The 22101-nt window shown below is 38.9% G+C and overlaps 1 long non-coding RNA gene across 1 annotated transcript in view; it reads left to right on the forward strand.

The window, feature by feature from the left end:
• The window catches only part of LOC306991637, a 54959-nt gene that overhangs the window by 24552 nt on the left and 8306 nt on the right, over positions 1-22101 (forward strand). The gene's annotated exons all lie outside the window — the stretch shown is intronic.

The raw sequence follows: 22101 nt of genomic DNA on the forward strand, positions 1-22101 counted from the left end.
AAATGGGTGGCTTTTGGCTCGGAGAGAAAATAGCACTTCACCATAGTAACCGGTGACTAACGCCGCTCACCCCGCAGATGTCACGCCGCGCGTCAAACCACGCTAATTGTAACATGTCACGGGTCGATTCAGGTGCCGCGAGGAAGAGGTGAAAACTAACGGCGGAAAACAACATATTGCATTATGTTTTAATTATGCTAGATTATGATCCTTGAAGGATTGTTCATCAGTCATCCAGGCAAGCTGTTGCCGTTCGCATCCGCACTGGAGGCTTTCAGGCGCCAATCCAGTCCTGGGTGCATTTGGGCCAAACTCTTTATTTAAAGACCACGGTTTATTTAAAAAAACATCAACAATGCATGCTATTATAGATATGAAATCACCCGCAATCATTCCAAATGCTCATATCAAAAATTATTCAGACACCTGATATCATTCTTTATGTTTTTACTAGTGTGTGCAGGACACTATAGTTAATTTGTGTAAGTGAGGAGAGCTAAATAAAGTAAACTGTGACGTATTATACCCAAATATTCTTTATACAGTGGAGTTTCATAACATTTGGGACCAAATATGATTCAGACACGTTGAGCTGGTCATGTTCTGCTGAAGTGTGTGTCTGTAACTGCTAATGCTCTTTTTACACACACACTGAACACAATGAAGCATTGCTTGGTCACTGGTTGAGCTAAACTGGTATTATCTAATTGTGTAGTTAAATTTACCAGCTGACAGATATTCAACATAATTCATGTGTGAGACAGTCTAACAGAAGCATGGACAAAACCTGTCAAATATCAACTGAGTTCTGCTCATATTTTATCACCGTTTCATAAACTAAAGCGGATAAACTGATAATGTGAGAGATGTTGTCTGGATGAGTTTGGGTTTGATTGTGATGGTTTCTTTGTGGTCTGGTGTTGAGCATCAGATAAAGCGAAGCTTTGCTCAGCAAACGCTACTAATAAAGAGAAATAATACAAAATATGGATCCAGATGGAGAACATAGGCTGTAGCTAATTTAGAAAAGTGCTCTCTGACCTTGCCAAAGCAAATAACACAGCACCATTAAATGATACACGCTTTTTTGTAATGAGACTCATTCCCAAAAGAACACATCTTATTTGCTTAGCATATATAGCCTTGTTTAAATTTGATCAATATCTTATTAAATATTATACAGCATACAGAACTTGTCGCGTAAAACGGATGCATCGGAAAGCATTAAATCTGAACAGTCAGCATACAAACATATTGCGTTCAAGGTTACCTTTTTTTTTTTTTTTTTTTTTGCATCCGTTGGGAAATTGCATAAAATATTCAGTATCATTTGAGTTTGTCCCACTGAGAATAAAACTCACCTTCGTTATTTTCCTGCATTTTCCATCCCTCTAATATTTTGCAGACTTTCACACTATTTTCGGTTCATATTAAAAACGTCCCCTGCCGACACAGAGCCACGAGTCTGAGAGGAAAAAAGGTCAAAGCAATTTATATTTGACATGTGCGGTTTGATCGCCTTGTCATCGCCTCGGGCCACACACACACACACACACACACACACTCGACTTCACAGCGATCCAGACACATGCGTTTCTTTGCATTCGCTCCAGAGACGTCCTCGGATAGATGGCTTTCCAGCAAAGTGACCTGTAGCGGATGCTTGCAAGTCATCAATCCTTGCATGCATCGAAATGAAATGTTCTGACACGCCGGCGTGAATGAAAACACACACTCTTGATGGAGCTCTTAATGAGAAGAGGTGTCCGGGACCCACGAGTGCTTATTTATGAAGCAGACGCCGGCAACACGGGGTGGCGCTCCATTGCCTTTCTGAATAACCATCATGGCAATTTCACAGTGATTTACGATAAAGCTCTCGCAAACACAGACGTGTAACCTTGATTCTGCTGTATCATGAAGGAGACGTCTGTGGACACGTCTGTGGGCCCGAGGGTCTGTCCTTCGCTCTGGATCCGCGTCCCCGTTGGTGTGTGTGTGTGTGTTACTGGAGTGGAAGTGGCATTTGCGCCGGGCCTGTTGGGACCCGGTCACTCGCCGACAGTAACGGATGAGCTGCTGGTTAGAAGATGCTTTAAAAGTGACACGTAAAAATAGCCTTTTTTTCTGCTCAAAATTATTTATAATCAACACTTCCATCCAAACACAGACATCAGAAATATCATGTGACCCAGACCCTGGACCACAAAACCAGTCACATGGGTCAATTTTGTTAAATTGAGCTTTATAAACCACATGAAAGATGAATATATAAGCTTTCCATTGATGTGTGGTTTGTTAGGATAGGACAATATTTGGTCGAAAATCTGGAATCTGAGGGTGCAAGGTTTAACACAGTTGGTTATGTCTAAAGTGAAAGCAAAAAAGAAAGACAATTTAGATAAAATCTGCTTGTCAAATGCGTGTATATTAGACGCGCGTTGTGTGCAGGTCTTAAAGAGACAGTAGGCCTAACAGTAACATGCAGCCGCTTGTCCTTAAAGGGATAGTTCACTTTGAAAGTAAATATTGGTGTGTTTTATCTTACCTGAAGTGCATCCAAGCTGTAGGTGTCTTTGTTTCCGCAGTAGTTTCAATTTTGATATTTTTAGGTCAAACCGTTCTTGTCTGACAGTCATATAATGCAGGTCTATAGGCACTGTCTCACAGAGATGCACAGAGAAGTCCAAACTACACAAATCCCCATCGTAAGCACACATTGATGGCCTAAGACACGAAACGAGCGGTTTGTGTGAGAAAACGAACAGTATTTATATCATTTTTACTAGAGATGCTCCGATCAGCATTTTTGGGGCCGATTATCGATCACAGAATGGCAGAGGAATGGGAATCTTTTATCTATAATCTAGCAGTTTGCACCATTTGTAGAAATGAAACTAATTATGAGGTGGCAAGAACAATTTCTTTCTGGAACAACCAATTATACAAAACATAATTTACATAATTATTTGATCGGCGCTTTTGGGGTTCGCAGATCAAGCTATTTTTAGCCAATATCGGCCGATCATGATCAGCAGCCGATCAATCGGAGCATCACTAGTTTTTACCTCTTGTACACAACCACGTCCAAGTGATCTGAGGCGCGCGCGCTTCCTGGTGTGTGACGTGTGCGCCGGAAGTGATCTCTCGTGCGTGTACGTCACTCATTGTTTACACAGAACACAGATTGTACGTAAGACGGCTACTAGAAATGGTACTAATTTGCGCTTATCCGGGATGTTTAAACCGACGTAAAAGAAAACAATTACGTAAGTTTCCTTTCCGGCGCTTGCACAGACTAAGCCAGCGCGCACACGTCACACACCAGGAAGTGCGCGCGCCCTCAGATCACTTGGACGTGGTTGTGTACAAGAGGTAAAAACTATATAAATACTGTTCGTTTTCTCACACAAACCGCTCGTTTCGTGTCTTAGGTCATCAATGTGCACTTACGATGGGGAATTATTTAACTTGGACTTCTCTGTGCATCTCTGAGGCGGTGACCATAGACCTGCATGATATGACTGACAGACAAGAACGGTTTGACCTAAAAATATCAAAATTAAAACTACTGTGGAGACAAAGACACCTACAGCTTGGATGCTCTTCAGGTAAGATAAAACACACCAACATTTAATTTCAAAGTGAACTATCCCTTTAGGGGGATAGTTCACCAACAAACTAAAATTTTTTTAATTTACTCACTCTAATGTTGTTCCAAACCTGTATTCATTTTTTTCTTGTGCTGAACACAAAATAATATATTCTTTTTTTTTGTTATCAAATTTTTATTGTTTTAACATCGTTTAAACATGACATATAATGACGCAGACAAACAATCAGCATAATATATTCTGAAGAATGTGGGTAACCAGACAGTTGCTGGTCCCCATTGACTTCCATAGGACACAAATATACTATAGAAGTCACTGGGGAACATCAACTGTTTGGTTACCCACATTCTTCAGAATAACTTTTATTTTCAACAGAAGAAAGAAACTTATTCGGGTTTAAAACAAATTGAGAGAGTAAATTATGACAATTAAAAAAATTTGGGAAAACTATCAATTTAATGTTAATAAAACAACAAAACACAAGGAAAACACTCACTGCTCTTGACTGAGAACTTTAATAGTAGCTTACATGTGCATAAATGTGTATGTTTTTTGTGTTAGTCCATTTTTTATTTATTTATTGTTATTACTTTAACAGCTCAGGGATGTTCAGCCTGTTTGTGCACTTTCTAAAGATTATTTGGACTGCTTTTTTTTTCTTCTTTTTTTTAATCCGATTAATCGATTAATCGAAAAAATAATCGACCGATTTATTGATTATTAAAATAATCGTTAGTTGCAGCCCTAATTTACTTGATCATATCAGAGCAGATTTGACAGCAGAAAAACACGTGAAGCTCGGGCTGACGTTTGTTTGTACATTATACTAAAGGACTTTTACTTGCTAAAAGAGTCTAAACTATCGATCGGACGAGGAAGGAGTGTACCAGATCGTGTGCGACCGGTTTGAAGTAAACGGATGTTATTTTAGCGTGTACTGTTGCTTTAAGTGACAATCCTGCAGACTGTGCTGATGAACTCCAGCTGAATTACACAGTTAATAGATCCACGACTCGCCTCACAAACAAACAGACTGAATGTGCTCATGCAAAGCAGTCTAAAGCATATGCCATCTATCAGCCTCTCCGGGAATAAGACGAGGGCGAGCACGCCGGAGCAGGACTGTATTAAACTCCTCGGCGCGCAGCGGGCCGGAGACCAGGAGATGAGGAAAATCCCTCGGGAGAGGAGAAGCACACGCCGGTTTCTGCTTTAATACCTCTCCTCTCCTTCATCCGCATGTAAACAGATCGCCCCGCTCGCCTGACACTGAGATACCACAGTAAAACACTACTGTATACACACTATATACACTGTACTGATGAGGAGATCGCAGCTGGTTTCTCATTAAAATACAGGCGTTTGACTCCATATTTGAAGGTCCTAATCATAAATCTGCTCATTTCAAACTTTATTATTTACAGAAACTAGAAGTGGCAATATAGTGAAAATAATTCAATTAAGTCCTGAAGATTTAAAAACTTAATGTGTTTCAGGGTTTACACTTTTTATTACAAATTACCTTTTATTATTACAGGGTTTTTATTATTATAATTTTTTTTAAACTCATTAATAGCTATTTCCACCTGATAAAATGTTAGAGCTTAACATGTCTTAATTTTTTTTTATACTGTAAAAGTTTTTATTAATTACCATGACTTCATAAAATGTTATTATTAATTTGCTATGATTTAAGACTTTATTAATTTTTATGACTTTCTGAGATTGTATTTATTTCTTTGACTTATGATTTGATTAATTTCCATAACTGTTTAAGAATTTATTTTCCAAGACTTTAAGATTTATTTGACTAATTTCCATTACTTAAAATATAATTTATTTTCCACATTATTCAAGTTTTTACGGATTTCCATAACTTAAGATTTTAATCATTTCCATTACTTAAAACTTAAACTTTAAAACTTAACATTTTATTAATTTCTATAACATTTTTAAATGTAATAAATTTCCTTAATTCTTTAAGATTATTATTTGTCAAGCCTATTAAGATTTATTTAAATTTCTGTAAATTTGAGAAGTTATTCATTATTCAGTTATTAAAATTAATAAATGTGTTATTAGCTGACATTTCGATTTTTAGCTGTTTTAACTTTTCCATAAAACATTACATCTGTCAAAATGCATTGCATGCACAGCATTATATCCATGCAGTATGATTCTTTTTAGTGAATCGGTTCATTTGTTTGCTGAATCGGTTCATTTGTTTGCTGAATCGATTCATTTGTTTGCTGAATCGGTTCATTTGTTTGCGGAATCGGTTCATTTGTTTGCTGAATCGGTTCATTTGTTTGCTGAATCGGTTCATTTGTTTGCTGAATCGATTCATTTGTTTGCTGAATCGGTTCATTTGTTTGCGGAATCGGTTCATTTGTTTGCTGAATCGGTTCATTTGTTTGCTGAATCGGTTCATTTGTTTGCTGAATCGGTTCATTTGTTTGCTGAATCGGTTCATTGTTTCATGGCATTTTTAACCTCTAGTGTACTAAATGAAAACAGCAGCGCAAATCATTTAATCGTTTGATGAGAAAGGCTTCAGTTCATATTGATGTCTTTATTGAGTTGATTTCTTTTCTAGCTCCTGATATGAAGTTTGTGAAAGTATATGAATTGTGTATGAGTGTCCATATCAGGCCTTAATCACGAAGATCTAGTTATTTTCTGCTTGACATGCGACTGCGTTCGTTTGAAATGCCAGAGCGTTCGAGGAAATGAGCTCGCATTGCATTGCATTAGTTTTCATTTTTTGAAACAGAACACAGGAGATCATTAGATGAGTGTGATTAACCTTTAGATGCATGTAAACAATGCATGTCTGCTTATGGATGTGTGATGATGGAATAATGATGTCTGAATAAAATAGCACATCTATAGCTACTAGTGTTGGGTTGTTAAAAAAGTGACTTAAATGTGACATTATGCCCCTTTTCACAAGATGTAATATAAATCTATGGTCTCCACAGAATTTGTGTGTGAAATTTCAGCTCAAAATACCAGATCATTTATTATATCTTGTCAAATTGGCAATTTGCCCTTTTTAAACGTGAGCAAAAACGCGCCGTTTTTGTGTGTGTCTCTTTAAATGCAAATGAGCTGTTGCTCCGCCTCCGTTCAGAAGAGGGCGGAGTCTTTACACGAGCTTCAGAAACTCCGGCAATAACAGAACAGGCCAGAATCCCAGAATAACCAGTAGCGAGTGCAGCCTTACGGAGGGACTCAGGAAGAGTTTCTGGATGTTAGTGGAGACATTTGTGTAGTTGTTGTGGAGTTACACTGATCATCTCATCATCATGTTGAACTCTTACACAAGTGTGCACAGTTCCTGAGGTGTTTATAAGACAGCGCTGACATGTTCTGGTCACTAGTGTTCAGTGCTCGTCTGTGCTCGACCACAGAACAGTTTCATGCTTTGCTGGATCTTCTGCCATCGCGTTACAACTGGTCTCTGTTGGCGCTTGAGGAACCAAATGTCGGCTGGTGTGTGTAAACATGCAGATTAAGGGCCGGGAATATTATAAACGTGCAGATTAAGGGCCGGTAATTATATAAACGTGCAGATTAAGGGCCGGTAATATTATAAACGTGCAGATTAAGGGCCGGTAATATTATAAACGTGCAGATTAAGGGCCGGTAATTATATAAACGTGCAGATTAAGGGCCGGTAATATTATAAACGTGCAGATTAAGGGCCGGTAATATTATAAACGTGCAGATTAAGGGCCGCTAAATATGCAGATTAAGGGCCGGTAATATCATAATCGTGCAGATTAAGAGCCGGTAATATTATAAACGTGCAGATTAAGAGCCGGTAATATTATAAACGTGCAGATTAAGGGCCGGTAATATTAAAAACGTGCAGATTAAGGGCCGGTAATATTATAAACGTGCAGATTAAGGGCCGGTAATATTATAAACGTGCAGATTAAGGGCCGGTAATATTATAAACGTGCAGATTAAGGGCCGGTAATATTATAAACGTGCAGATTAAGGGCCGGTAATATTATAAACGTGCAGATTAAGGGCCGGTAATATTATAAACGTGCAGATTAAGGGCCGGTAATATTATAATCGTGCAGATTAAAGGCCGGTAATATTATAAACGTGCAGATTAAGGGCCGGTAATATTATAAACGTGCAGATTAAGGGCCGGTAATATTAAAAACGTGCAGATTAAGGGCCGGTAATATTATAAACGTGCAGATTAAGGGCCGGTAATATTATAAACGTGCAGATTAAGGGCCGGTAATATTATAATCGTGCAGATTAAAGGCCGGTAATATTATAAACGTGCAGATTAAGGGTCGGTAAACGTGCAGATTAAGGGCCGGTAATATTATAAACGTGCAGATTAAGGGCCGGTAATATTAAAAACGTGCAGATTAAGGGCCGGTAATATTATAAACGTGCAGATTAAGGGCTGGTAATATTATAAACGTGCAGATTAAGGGCTGGTAATATTATAAACGTGCAGATTAAGGGCTGGTAATGTTATAAACGTGCAGATTAAGGGCCGGTAATATTATAAACGTGCAGATTAAGGGCTGGTAATGTTATAAACGTGCAGATTAAGGGCCGGTAATATTATAAACGTGCAGATTAAGGGCTGGTAATATTATAAACGTGCAGATTAAGGGCTGGTAATGTTATAAACGTGCAGATTAAGGGCCGGTAATATTATAAACGTGCAGATTAAGGGCTGGTAATATTATAATCGTGCAGATTAAGGGCCGGTAATATTAAAAACGTGCAGATTAAGGGTCGGTAATATTATAAACGTGCAGATTAAGGGCCGGTAATATTAAAAACGTGCAGATTAAGGGCCGGTAATATTAAAAACGTGCAGATTAAGGGCCGGTAATATTATAAACGTGCAGATTAAGGGCCGGTAATATTAAAAACGTGCAGATTAAGGGCCGGTAATATTATAAACGTGCAGATTAAGGGCTGGTAATATTATAAACGTGCAGATTAAGGGCCGGTAATATTATAAACGTGCAGATTAAGGGCTGGTAATATTATAATCGTGCAGATTAAGGGCCGGTAATGTTATAAACGTGCAGATTAAGGGCCGGTAATATTATAAACGTGCAGATTAAGGGCTGGTAATATTATAATCGTGCAGATTAAGGGCCGGTAATATTATAAACGTGCAGATTAAGGGCCGGTAATATTATAAACGTGCAGATTAAGGGCCGGTAATATTATAAACGTGCAGATTAAGGGTCGGTAAACGTGCAGATTAAGGGCCGGTAATATTATAAACGTGCAGATTAAGGGCCGGTAATATTAAAAACGTGCAGATTAAGGGCCGGTAATATTATAAACGTGCAGATTAAGGGCTGGTAATGTTATAAACGTGCAGATTAAGGGCCGGTAATATTATAAACGTGCAGATTAAGGGCCGGTAATATTATAAACGTGCAGATTAAGGGCCGGTAATATTATAAACGTGCAGATTAAGGGCCGGTAATATTATAAACGTGCAGATTAAGGGCTGGTAATGTTATAATCGTGCAGATTAAGGGCTGGTAATGTTATAAACGTGCAGATTAAGGGCCGGTAATATTAAAAACGTGCAGATTAAGGGCCGGTAATATTATAAACGTGCAGATTAAGGGCCGGTAATATTATAAACGTGCAGATTAAGGGCCGGTAATATTATAATCGTGCAGATTAAAGGCCGGTAATGTTATAAACGTGCAGATTAAGGGCCGGTAATATTATAAACGTGCAGATTAAGGGTCGGTAAACGTGCAGATTAAGGGCCGGTAATATTATAAACGTGCAGATTAAGGGCCGGTAATATTAAAAACGTGCAGATTAAGGGCTGGTAATGTTATAAACGTGCAGATTAAGGGCCGGTAATATTATAAACGTGCAGATTAAGGGCCGGTAATATTATAAACGTGCAGATTAAGGGTCGGTAAACGTGCAGATTAAGGGCCGGTAATATTATAAACGTGCAGATTAAGGGCCGGTAATATTATAAACGTGCAGATTAAGGGCCGGTAATATTATAAACGTGCAGATTAAGGGCCGGTAATATTATAAACGTGCAGATTAAGGGCCGGTAATATTATAAACGTGCAGATTAAGGGTCGGTAAACGTGCAGATTAAGGGCCGGTAATATTATAAACGTGCAGATTAAGGGCCGGTAATATTAAAAACGTGCAGATTAAGGGCTGGTAATGTTATAAAAGTGCAGATTAAGGGCCGGTAATATTATAAACGTGCAGATTAAGGGCCGGTAATATTATAAACGTGCAGATTAAGGGCTGGTAATGTTATAAACGTGCAGATTAAGGGCCGGTAATATTATAAACGTGCAGATTAAGGGCCGGTAATATTATAAACGTGCAGATTAAGGGCCGGTAATATTATAAACGTGCAGATTAAGGGCCGGTAATATTATAAACGTGCAGATTAAGGGTCGGTAAACGTGCAGATTAAGGGCCGGTAATATTATAAACGTGCAGATTAAGGGCCGGTAATATTAAAAACGTGCAGATTAAGGGCCGGTAATATTATAAACGTGCAGATTAAGGGCTGGTAATGTTATAAACGTGCAGATTAAGGGCCGGTAATATTATAAACGTGCAGATTAAGGGCCGGTAATATTATAAACGTGCAGATTAAGGGCCGGTAATATTATAAACGTGCAGATTAAGGGCCGGTAATATTATAAACGTGCAGATTAAGGGCCGGTAATATTATAAACGTGCAGATTAAGGGCCGGTAATATTATAAACGTGCAGATTAAGGGCCGGTAATGTTATAAACGTGCAGATTAAGGGCTGGTAATATTATAAACGTGCAAATTAAGAGCTGGTAATATTATAAACGTGCAGATTAAGGGCCGGTAATATTATAAACGTGCAGATTAAGAGCTGGTAATATTATAAACGTGCAGATTAAGGGCCGGTAATATTATAATCGTGCAAATTAAGAGCTGGTAATATTATAAACGTGCAGATTAAGGGCCATACATCAGAAGGGGAGCGAAATCTGATCGGCTTATTTTTTGTCATGCTTGCAGAGAAAGGCTCACCAGAACAGAGTTACTGGGTTTCACTTTTCATGTTTTCTGGGTTGGTAGAAGCCCGATTACAGCACTTACACACAGAGAAAGTCAGATTTTCATGATACATCCCTTTAAAAACACTTTGAAATGACAAAAGTAACATCTTTCTCTCTGATTTGATCTCTGACCGTTCCACTGGGTCATCACACCTGTGTCTGTAGTGATGATGAGATAATCTAGACTGTGAATTAAACACAATAATTATCCCTCAGAAGCTCATTAGGCACACACTCTGCTCTCTAGGGATACAAACACAGCCTTTAGTTAAAGAAACGCTGACAAAAGAACATGCATCTGGCTCCTCTCTCGACACGCTCCACCGCGCGCTCACACTCTGTTGTGTTACAGGAACAAGCTTCAGATTGCGATCCTTATTAATTTTGCCATGACAACATTAATGGAGTGCAATGGTCCGATTCATCTCTCCTCCCTCTGGAGGGGATTGACGAGCTCCTGTCAGTCTCGGGTGGGCGGAGCCTCGTCTCATTAATAACAGTCATCATTTACTTGATCTGTTCAGATGTATGAATTTAAATGAGCTAATATGGAGTGAGACTCCAGACACAAATGATCCATCCGTCACGTTTGTCTGCTGAATTGTGTTTGACAGAATCACGAGTAGCACCTCACCTTCTTATGAGTATATTAATCAATAAATATGAATGCTATGCTTTTTATTTTAATAACTATATCATTGTAAAAAAAACAAAATTGCTAGTTTAACTTAAAGTAAAAATTAAAGTTAATACAACGGAGACGTCTAGATGGCTAGACGGATGAAAGCCTGAACATTCTATAAAAGTTATTTGAGATTTGAATTCGAAACCTTAAATTACTTAAAATAAAACTTTATCAAAACTGAAATACTTAAGTGTAACACCAAAGTAAAGTAAAAAAAAAAAAACTGGAAATATTTTGATTCAAACACTTGTCTTGAAACAAATTTGCATGGCAGGGAATTATTTTAAAACAGATAATTTAATATATATATATTATATTTTATAGTATTATTTTATATGAATATTGTATAAAATGTCGTATTTTAATATTATATTATAATACTGTACTTTCTATGTTGGTCTGATATTTAATATATTCAAATAAATGTGTGAATTAAATATTTAATTTATGCATTTCATTTTTATAACCAGCTATCTGTGTCCTGAAAAGCAATATCAGTGTTTGTGCAACATCAGTAAAACCATGCTCAAGTTGCAGACAGACCTATAGACAGACAGATGTATAGATACAAATATAGATAGATAAATAGATAGATAGATAGATAGACAGACAGACAGATGTGTATAGATAGCTCAACATATGTATAGATAGATAGATAGATAGATAGATAGATAGATAGATAGATAGATAGACAGACAGATAGATAGACAGACAGACAGACAGACAGACAGATGTGTATAGATAGATAGACAGACAGACAGACAGACAGATGTGTATAGATAGATAGACAGACAGATAGATAGATATACAGACAGACAGACAGACAGATGTGTATAGATAGATAGACAGACAGATAGATAGATAGACAGACAGATAGATAGACAGACAGATAGATAGATAGACAGACAGACAGACAGATGTGTATAGATAGACAGACAGACAGTAGATAGATAGATAGATAGACAGACAGACAGACAGACAGACAGACAGACAGTAGATAGATAGATAGATAGATAGACAGATAGATAGATAGACAGACAGACAGACAGACAGACAGACAGACAGACAGTAGATAGATAGATAGATAGATAGATAGATAGATAGATAGATAGACAGACAGACAGACAGTAGATAGATAGATAGATAGATAGATAGATAGATAGATAGACAGACAGACAGACAGACAGTAGATAGATAGATAGACAGACAGACAGATAGTAGATAGATAGATAGATAGATAGATAGATAGACAGATAGATAGACAGACAGTAGATAGATAGACAGACAGTAGATAGATAGATAGATAGATAGATAGATAGATAGACAGACAGATGTGTATAGATAGATAGACAGACAGACAGACAGTAGATAGATAGATAGACAGACAGACAGACAGTAGATAGATAGATAGATAGATAGATAGATAGATAGATAGATAGATAGATAGACAGACAGATGTGTATAGATAGATAGACAGACAGACAGACAGTAGATAGATAGATAGATAGATAGATAGATAGATAGGTAGATAGACAGACAGATGTGTATAGATAGATAGACAGACAGACAGACAGACAGTAGATAGACAGACAGACAGACAGTAGATAGATAGACAGACAGACAGACAGACAGTAGATAGATAGATAGATAGACAGACAGACAGTAGATAGATAGATAGATAGACAGACAGACAGACAGTAGATAGATAGATAGACAGATAGATAGATAGACAGATAGATAGATAGACAGACAGACAGTAGATAGATAGATTGATAGACAGATAGATAGATAGACAGACAGACAGACAGTAGATATATATATAGATAGATAGATAGATAGATAGACAGATAGATAGATAGATAGATAGATAGATAGGCGAGGTCAGATCGCGAGCGATGAAGGCGTACACAGCGTAAACACCGGCGCTGGAGTGTGTGTGTGTGTGTGATGGCTCTGGGAGTACATTAACAGAAGAGCCCCATCTGGGCGGCACCGTTCCACTCAACGCCCCGTTTCATTATCTCTCCATGTTCCCTGTGACCTGCAGAAAAATGACAACTGATTTACCTCAACATCAATTTGTATGTAAATCAGAGAAGGACTGGAGCGCGGCGAGTGGCTTAGCGGCGCTCATGCGCGAGTCTGAGACTGTCAGTGTGTGAGTGTGTGTGTTCGTCAGCGCCGGGCCGAACCTGAGAGGTTAATGGAGCTGATTCAGATCATGTGACCCGCTCTGACACGTCACGCCGAATAAAATCAACACAAGCAGATATTATGAAAACTGCATTAGAATCTTTTCTGTTTATGATTCATCATAGAGGTGTGCCATATTGACAAAAAAAATTGTACACTTTACAATAAGGTTCGTTAGTTAACATTAGTTGACTAAATTACACTGTAAAAAAAAGATTAGTTCACTCAACTTAACTAAGTCAAGTCATCTTGTTGCTTTGACTGAGTTAATTTGAGTCAACTTATAGTGTCAAGTTTATGCATCAATTAGTGTTTTGAAGTGTAATAAACTTGACACTATAAGTTGACTCAAATTAACTCAAAGCAACAAGATGACTTGACTTAGTTAAGTTGAGTCAACTAATCTTTTTTTACAGTGTAGTTAGCATGCCCTTCGAGGACACTCCCAAGCCACGCCTACCGGTAAGAGCGCAGTTAAACAACAAGGCTAGGCTACTAGTGAGTCTCCGTGACGAGTCTGCCCGGGATTTTGCGATCGCCCAAAATGTCCGGGATTCGGCTTTTGCGTTCTACAGTCGCCGTTCCTCATGTTCACTGCGGCGAGCGGGACGAGACTGACGGCCGCGGGAGAACGGCGCGAGACTGACGGCCGCGGGAGAACGGCGCGAGGCCGGTGGCGGGATCACTGATGAGCGGCGCCTGTGAGACGTACCGGTCTCGTATCTCTCACGGAGGAGCGGGAATCTTCTTAGCAATGTTAAAACGCACATCAACCGATCACTTGTTTCGCGTTCATGTAAACACTACATTCAGATTCACCAATCGGGATGAGTTCAGTTAGATTGAAACAAAAGGTGTGCGTGTAAACAATGAATGGCGACTGCAGAAAGCAAAAGCCGAATCCCGGACATTTTGGACGATCTCGACGGCTGGACATGTCCGGGAAAAAGAGGATGGTAACCGGCCGCTACTACTCAGCTTTCTCCACAGAACAAGAGCCGGTTAGCTTAGCTTCCAGATAAAAGATGGCTGACACTATTTGTGCATTCTGTGAGTGAGATCCCCTCTATGTGCGGGCTCAAGACATGCGGATCTAGCGCCTCCTACTGGCTGGAGTCTCTCGCCTCTGGCCAAAGAATCCTCCGATGATGCAAAATTATGATTTTTGCATCATCGGAGGATTTTTTACACACAAAAAACACATAAATGTCTCGTCTCAGCGGGACATGAGGGAGGGAAGCACGGTCATTCGAAGACACTACAGGTTTTCTACTGATACAAAGCTTACTGCTAAATCCTGAAGTATCCCTTTAAGGGCTTTTTTATTTTTTGGATGTCTCCGCTGGGAAGGAGATACAGAGACCGGACCTCTGGGAACTTTAATTGAAATCCCTTGATGTTGTCACAACTCCTGATGTTTATTTCTGTTTGCACACGTGAATCCTTACAGTCAGAATCAATATAACATTTGCAATCGTGCTGATATTGGGGGAAAATATCATAGAAACCCTCAAATATTGAAATTTGAGATCATTCGAACTGTTTTCTACATCACACAGTGAAAGTGTGCACTATCAAGAGTGTGTTTTTTGCACATAAATAAATGTAAGTAAAAAAATTAAAACTCTTCAAGCCCTGACGAAGACATGTTTTTATTTTATTAGACTTTAAATCTTCATCCTCCTGAGTGCCTCAGACCCTTATCTTTAGATATATGCGGATCCCTTCACTGAAGAGCACCGGAGGTATTTACACACCTTTACACCCAAGAAGCACTCCCAGCATTTTTCTGCTTATTGTCGCCGTTCCTCATGTTCACTGCGGCGAGCGGGACGAGGCTGACGGCCGCGGGAGAACGGCAAGCGGGACGAGACTGATAGATAGACCGGGCCCGTGATCTAGAGACGTGCGGCGCGGGACTAGATGTGATGGGCGAGCGCGGGCGGTAGCCTAATGCGCTCACTCTGTGTGTGCGGCTGCGGGAGAATAACACGATTAAATATAAATATCTATGAATAAAACATATAAAAACTAATAAATTGTTATTCATCTGTTGCAGAAAAGCAACAAGAACAACTAAAACAAAATAGAAACGATTTACAGGCCAGAGTTTCTATGTGTAACATGACGCAGCGTTGAGCGATGTAGCCAATCACAGACATATGTGTTGATTTCTAGAACGCAATGGCCAATCAGAAGCTTTTAAGATAGAATCCCCTCACCGACTTTAGTCTAAAGTCACCGACACTGTCTTTAGACTGGGTTTCTCCTGGTCAGTGGCGGAGTTGTTTTCTGAAACTGCAGAATATCACCAGGGAACGTTTGCGCCGGAACACACTCCTCTTTTCACTGAACCGCCCCCCGACCGCAAGTTCATTCCCTAATTTACCGGCGTGCGTCTGTGGAGGGAAAAGTCCACTAAATAGGAATGATACATGCGTCGGTGTACAAAGTCAATTGCGCTGGGTGCAAGATACGGCCCCTAATGTTTATTTCTCTCTCTGCACACGTGAATCCTTACAGTTGCACTAAATATTCTGCTCGTGTCACTATCTGACGGCCCAGTTTTGAAACGCGGCGTGTTGTGGGACGTCCAGCGGCCGGTGAAATGACCTTTATCTGGGCTGATAAATGGATCCCCGACTCGCTGATAAAGCTGCCAGTTCCCTGGCTTTGATTGTGAGTCTGGCGGAGGGTTTCTTGAGCTTGTCGTTGCGAGCGCACGCTGGGAGGTGGGAGATTCGTGCCGAGACACAGATGTTGTGACAGCATCACCTCCTCCGTCACACACACAAACACACACCGATTTCAAAGCCAGATGAAACTAGAGCATCTCACCTGATGTGTTTGATGGGCTCTGTTGCGTCAGACACTGGTTTTGAGCTTATAATCGCGATGCGACAAACACTGCGAAGAAGAAAGAGGAAAATATGTTGATATGCTGCATTGATTTGTATAAGAATATAACTAATATGTATTATATTATAATATTGTACATAGATTGTCAGAGTAAAACATTTCATCATTTGTTTAAAAATAAGAAAGTTAATATAAATGTATAATATTATAATAAAAGTCTGATATTAGGTTAAACTCTAACACTGGAATGACATGGAAGTAAAATCCAATTCAAATCTGAAACTATTTTATCATTCACACATTTATATTCTAGAATAGCTAGTTTATTAAAATATATCTTAGTATAATAATTATATTGTATATTATAATTATTATAACAAGATATAATATTAATATTACATTTCATTGTATTAATATTTTACAATGTTATGTTATATTGAATATATTGTATTACATTATGATACTATACTTTAGATTAAAAATAACTGATTTAAATTATTAAACATGTATATATTTATAAATCACAGTTATTATATATACAGTACATAATGAAATAAACAATCATATTTAGAATAATAATAAATTTAAAATCTTGTTTTTTATATATTGTAAATGTAATATTATCTGAATTATAAATAATAAATACTTTATTTATCAAATAATTTGTTTAATTTAGCGATGACTGAAAATAAATATTACATTTTATTATGAATATTATAATTACATTATTGTTCAAATATGAATATACTTTTTATATAATCTTAATATTAATATAATTTTAATATTAGTCAGCTGTTTAGTGCGTTTTAGTCATAATTGTAATAATTTAGTAGTAATATAAATTTTGGAAAGAAAATGCATTATTTATTACATTTAATTTGGATATTTTAAAATTGGATACATTTGGATATCAAAATTTTATGTCATATTATAAAATTATGTGTGTGTGTGTGTGTGTTTTTATATTATTTATTTATTTTATGTATTATTTAAACATTTTTATATTATATTTATTATATTATATTTATTATCTATTTTAGTTTATTTATAAATTATTATTATTATTTATTTTATTTATTATTTATGTATTTTTTATATTATATATACTGTGTGTGTGTGTGTGTGTATATATATATATATATATATATATTCTATTTTAGTTTATTTATTAATATTTTTCAGGCTTGTGGGGCAAATTAAAGGTGTTTCCGTAAAGTATGATGGGGGATCTAGTTTATTTGTCCAGTGTAGATTTGGTGTAACGTCACTATTGGACTGGAAGTCGTCAGCCTGAGAAACGGTTTCTCGTTGCATGAGTTTGGTTGAGCCTCTCTGATGTCATTATTAATGATTCATTCCCTTCAAGAATCATTTCTGATTAAATCTTTGCCAGGAACATTTCCTTTGACTCTGAAACCGACTCTTATTGTACGTCGCTCTTTAGTCTGGACCGATCGATCTTCTCAATTAAATGGGTTTGGAGCTTGATATGTTCATTTGGGACGCAGCCGCTCGTTTCGGAGCGGTTCAGAGGTTGAAGCTTCTCCCTGATTTCTGAAGAACAGAAAGTGACAGGTAGAAGAACGAACATCTCTTCTGAAAGGAAACATGTCCATCACTTACTCCGGTCTCTCTCACACACACACACACATACACACACACACACACACACACAGCCGGTCCCGTCCCAATCTGACGGACGGATGAATCAAATCAAACTGGACTTGTTTCAGGAATTTCTTCTCCAATAAAAGCTGAAAGGACTTTGAAGAGAGACGTTTCTCTTTGAATAATGTTTTTTTATGCCCTTCTTGTGTTTGGTCTCGACTAGAACAGGTTTTCCTGCTTGAATGTTGATTATTCTCCTCATATTCTCCAGTGTTGCGGCTCCTCTCTTCCCAGTCTGTCAGTAACGCTCTGTTTACTTCCTGTCTCTATGAAGCCCCTCCTTCTGAAAAGCACACTGTGCTCTGATTGGTCGGCTGGAGCAGTGTGTTGTGATCAAGCGGCAACCTCCCTGTCTCTCTCTTGAAACCAACACGGAAGTGAATTAAACGGCAGTTCGTCGACTGGCCGCTTGAGGCTGGCTGCAGAAGGGAGTCAAATCTGTATCTCCCGCATGTTAAAATGCCCAACTTTACAGCAGAAAAACACATGTTTACAGCCTGGTTCTCTCTGTGGCTTTGGTCTATACAGCTAATATTGCCCTTCATAACAACTGTGAGGGGGGTGCATTTTTTTATAACTCACCCGTTTAGTTGATTAATATTTAAAGTTCTGCTAAATTAAGGGTGTGTCCACTTTTGAGTGACAGGTGGATTCCCGCTGATGTAAATGCTAGCCGGTTAGCCGTCACTTCACCTCAGCAAATTCCAGCCGCTGAACTTGCCATCTCTGCCGTGTTTGTGCTTTTTTTCGGAATTATTTCATATAATTTAATACACCCATTAACGTTACTTCGCCCACGGCTTTGGATTCCACCGTTGTCGTCGAGTGTCGTTCGAGAGAACCAGCGCTGTATTCCAGTTGTTCTCCTCTGTGAACACGCTCTACTGGATGTCTGACAATTTCGTTGCTTTTTGGAGTTTTCAGATTTAAAAGCGTCTATAGATATAAAGGCCACACTCGTCCTGCGCACCGTTGCTCTGGAACAGATTATAACATGCTTATGTACCGTCAGATGAAATCCCGCAGGTGTCTGTGTTTCTCCGTTCATGCAATAAATGCACATCCTTGAATGAGCGCGTATTTCTAGCGCATTTAACGTTACTTGAACTTCACAGGTAATATATGTATGTTTTGACTCATTTGAGAATTGAGATGCGGCCAAAATCAGAATTTAAAATGGACTGAATAATAAAGCTCTCTACGAACTTGACGAGCGATGCCGCGCTGACGGACCACAGACTGTAATAAAGAGTGACTGACATGTATGCACATAATCACGGTCACACACACACACACACACTCAGAGTAATATTGTAAAGTTACTGCATAATACATTTTCAACTAGCAGAATAGCTGTACAGAATCACGATACACAGTCTCACTTGTAGCTATGTCTTTTAACTATTATAATATTTCGAAGGGCAAAAACAGGACCTTTTAATTGGCATTCTGATTTTAATCATCAACTGTCAGTGTCACTTTAGCGCGAGCCCCTGTGCAGTCGCAGACTTGGTACTGTGAGTAGCATATAGCATTAGCTCCCAAGCCTGCGCTAACCATGGAGCTAACTCCATAACGTCACGCTAGGTGGGCGTGGCTTCAGATAGCCAGGCTCCTCAGCTCCGCCTCTTTGCCCATATTCTGTTATCCGGGAGTGGCGAGCGGTGACGCGAGGCCAAGATGGCGACGGCTGGCTCCGCCCACTTAAGGCTTCAAAAATGCTCTTCAGAAACCTACGGGTGACGTCACGGACACTACGTCCATATTTTTTTACAGTCTATGGTTGTTATAGACAAAAAAAGTCACCCCCCTCACAGTCGCCATGAAGGGCAAAATTAGTTTTATAGACCAAAACCACTTTTTGTACCAGACTGTAAACATGTTTTATTCCGCTGTAAAGTTGGGCATTTTAACATGAGGGTTTATGGGATTGACTCTCTAGTGGCCAGCGGATGAACTGCAAGTTTAAGTCGTGTTGGACTCGAGAGACCGGAAGGCTACCGATTGGTTACGTTCACGTCTCTATGAAGCCCCTCCTTCTGAAAAGCACACTGTGATCTGTTTGGTCGGCTTGAGCAGTGTGTTGTGATTGGCAAATGCCCCGCCCCTTTCCATAACCGCCAGTTTCAACACAAAACTAACTCAACCAGGCCCCGCCCCTTTATTCTGCTCTGGAAAATAAAGTGGGATTGTTTACTAAGGAAACACACACACACACACTATCTTCAGATATGACGTGTGTGTGTTTGCCTGGAGTCTCGTTCACTGCTCAGTGTTTGCTCGGCTGATTGATGGCTGACCTTGAGCGCTGATGGATTTTGACAGGTGACAGTTCGTCAATATTCCCCTTTGTCCAGTCTAACATGGGGAAATTCAGCTTATTAATGATTAATATATGATTAAACGGGAATCCCTCATGATCTCACGCTGCTGTTTTCTCATTTTCATCAACTAAATGTTTCATGTCATAGTCAATAATAAGAGCTGGAGATTAAATAATCTGCTTTTATTCATTTATGAGTCTTTATGAGAGTTTTTTTAAGCTCATGTTTGTGTTAATTTGTTGAGAATTACTGATCACGTTTTTGAAGCAACCCAGAGGAAAATGTCATCGCTCTTTATTAGCGTTCTGAGTTTCACTGAAATTCTTGAATTAAATTCTTGTTTCTCTCCCATTGGCAGATACGTTTCATGTTTTACGTCAAGACTAAATGAAAAAACTTTTGCACACAAGCACATTTACTCTCTCACACACACACACACACACACACACACACACACACACACACACACACTCACACTCACACTCACTCACATTCTCAAACACACACACACTCACATTCTCACACACACACTCACATTCTCACACACACACTCACATTCTCAAACACACACTCACATTCTCACACACACACACACTCACATTCTCAAACACACACACACTCACTCACATTCTCAAACACACACACTCACATTCTCAAACACACACACTCACATTCTCACACACACACACACTCACATTCTCACACACACACTCACATTCTCAAACACACACACTCACATTCTCACACACACACACACTCACATTCTCAAACACACACTCACATTCTCACACACACACACACACACTCACTCACTCACATTCTCAAACACACACACACACACACACAAACTCACTCACTCACATTCTCCCACACACACACACACACACACTCACATTCTCAAACACTCTCACACACACACACACACTCACATTCTCTCACACACACACACTCACATTTTCAAACACACACACACACACACTCACATTCTTACTCATACTCACACACACTCACTCATACACAAACTCACACTCACTCACTCATACACACACAAACTCTCACACACACACACACACTCACATTCATACACACACACACACACACGTCTTTGTGTCTGCTGAGTGAAATTGCCTCCATTAATCATGTCACGGTCAGTTTACTTTTATCTGTAAAGCTAAACACATTAAACAGCCAACAGCCAATCACAGGCTTCGTGAAGAACCACAGAGACATATATACATCTACACACCTGACGTAAACCACGGAGAAATCTATATATCTATACGTCTACACACCTGACGTAAAGAACGCACATGAGATCTCTTTCATATCTCACTCACATTGTTCACATTCGTTTCAGAGTTCTATACATCTATACATATCTGACGTAAACCACGGAGAAATCTATACATCTACACATCTGACCAACACTGAACGCACATGAGATCTCTTTCATATCTCAACAATATCTGTTCACATTCCAGGTGTTCACAACACCGGTTCGTTTCATATCTCTATACTGTACGTCCATTGGCTCGTGTGTGTCTTTCATTCCTCCTGAAGATTTCGGGATATTTCTGACAGAAAAGCTGACAATATTTAGTCAAGTCACGTTTATTTCTACACTGCTTTACACGATACACACCGTTTCAAAGCAGATTCACA

Source organism: Phoxinus phoxinus, assembly GCF_949152265.1.
Source record: "Phoxinus phoxinus genome assembly, chromosome: 23".
Lineage (NCBI taxonomy): Eukaryota > Metazoa > Chordata > Actinopteri > Cypriniformes > Leuciscidae > Phoxinus > Phoxinus phoxinus.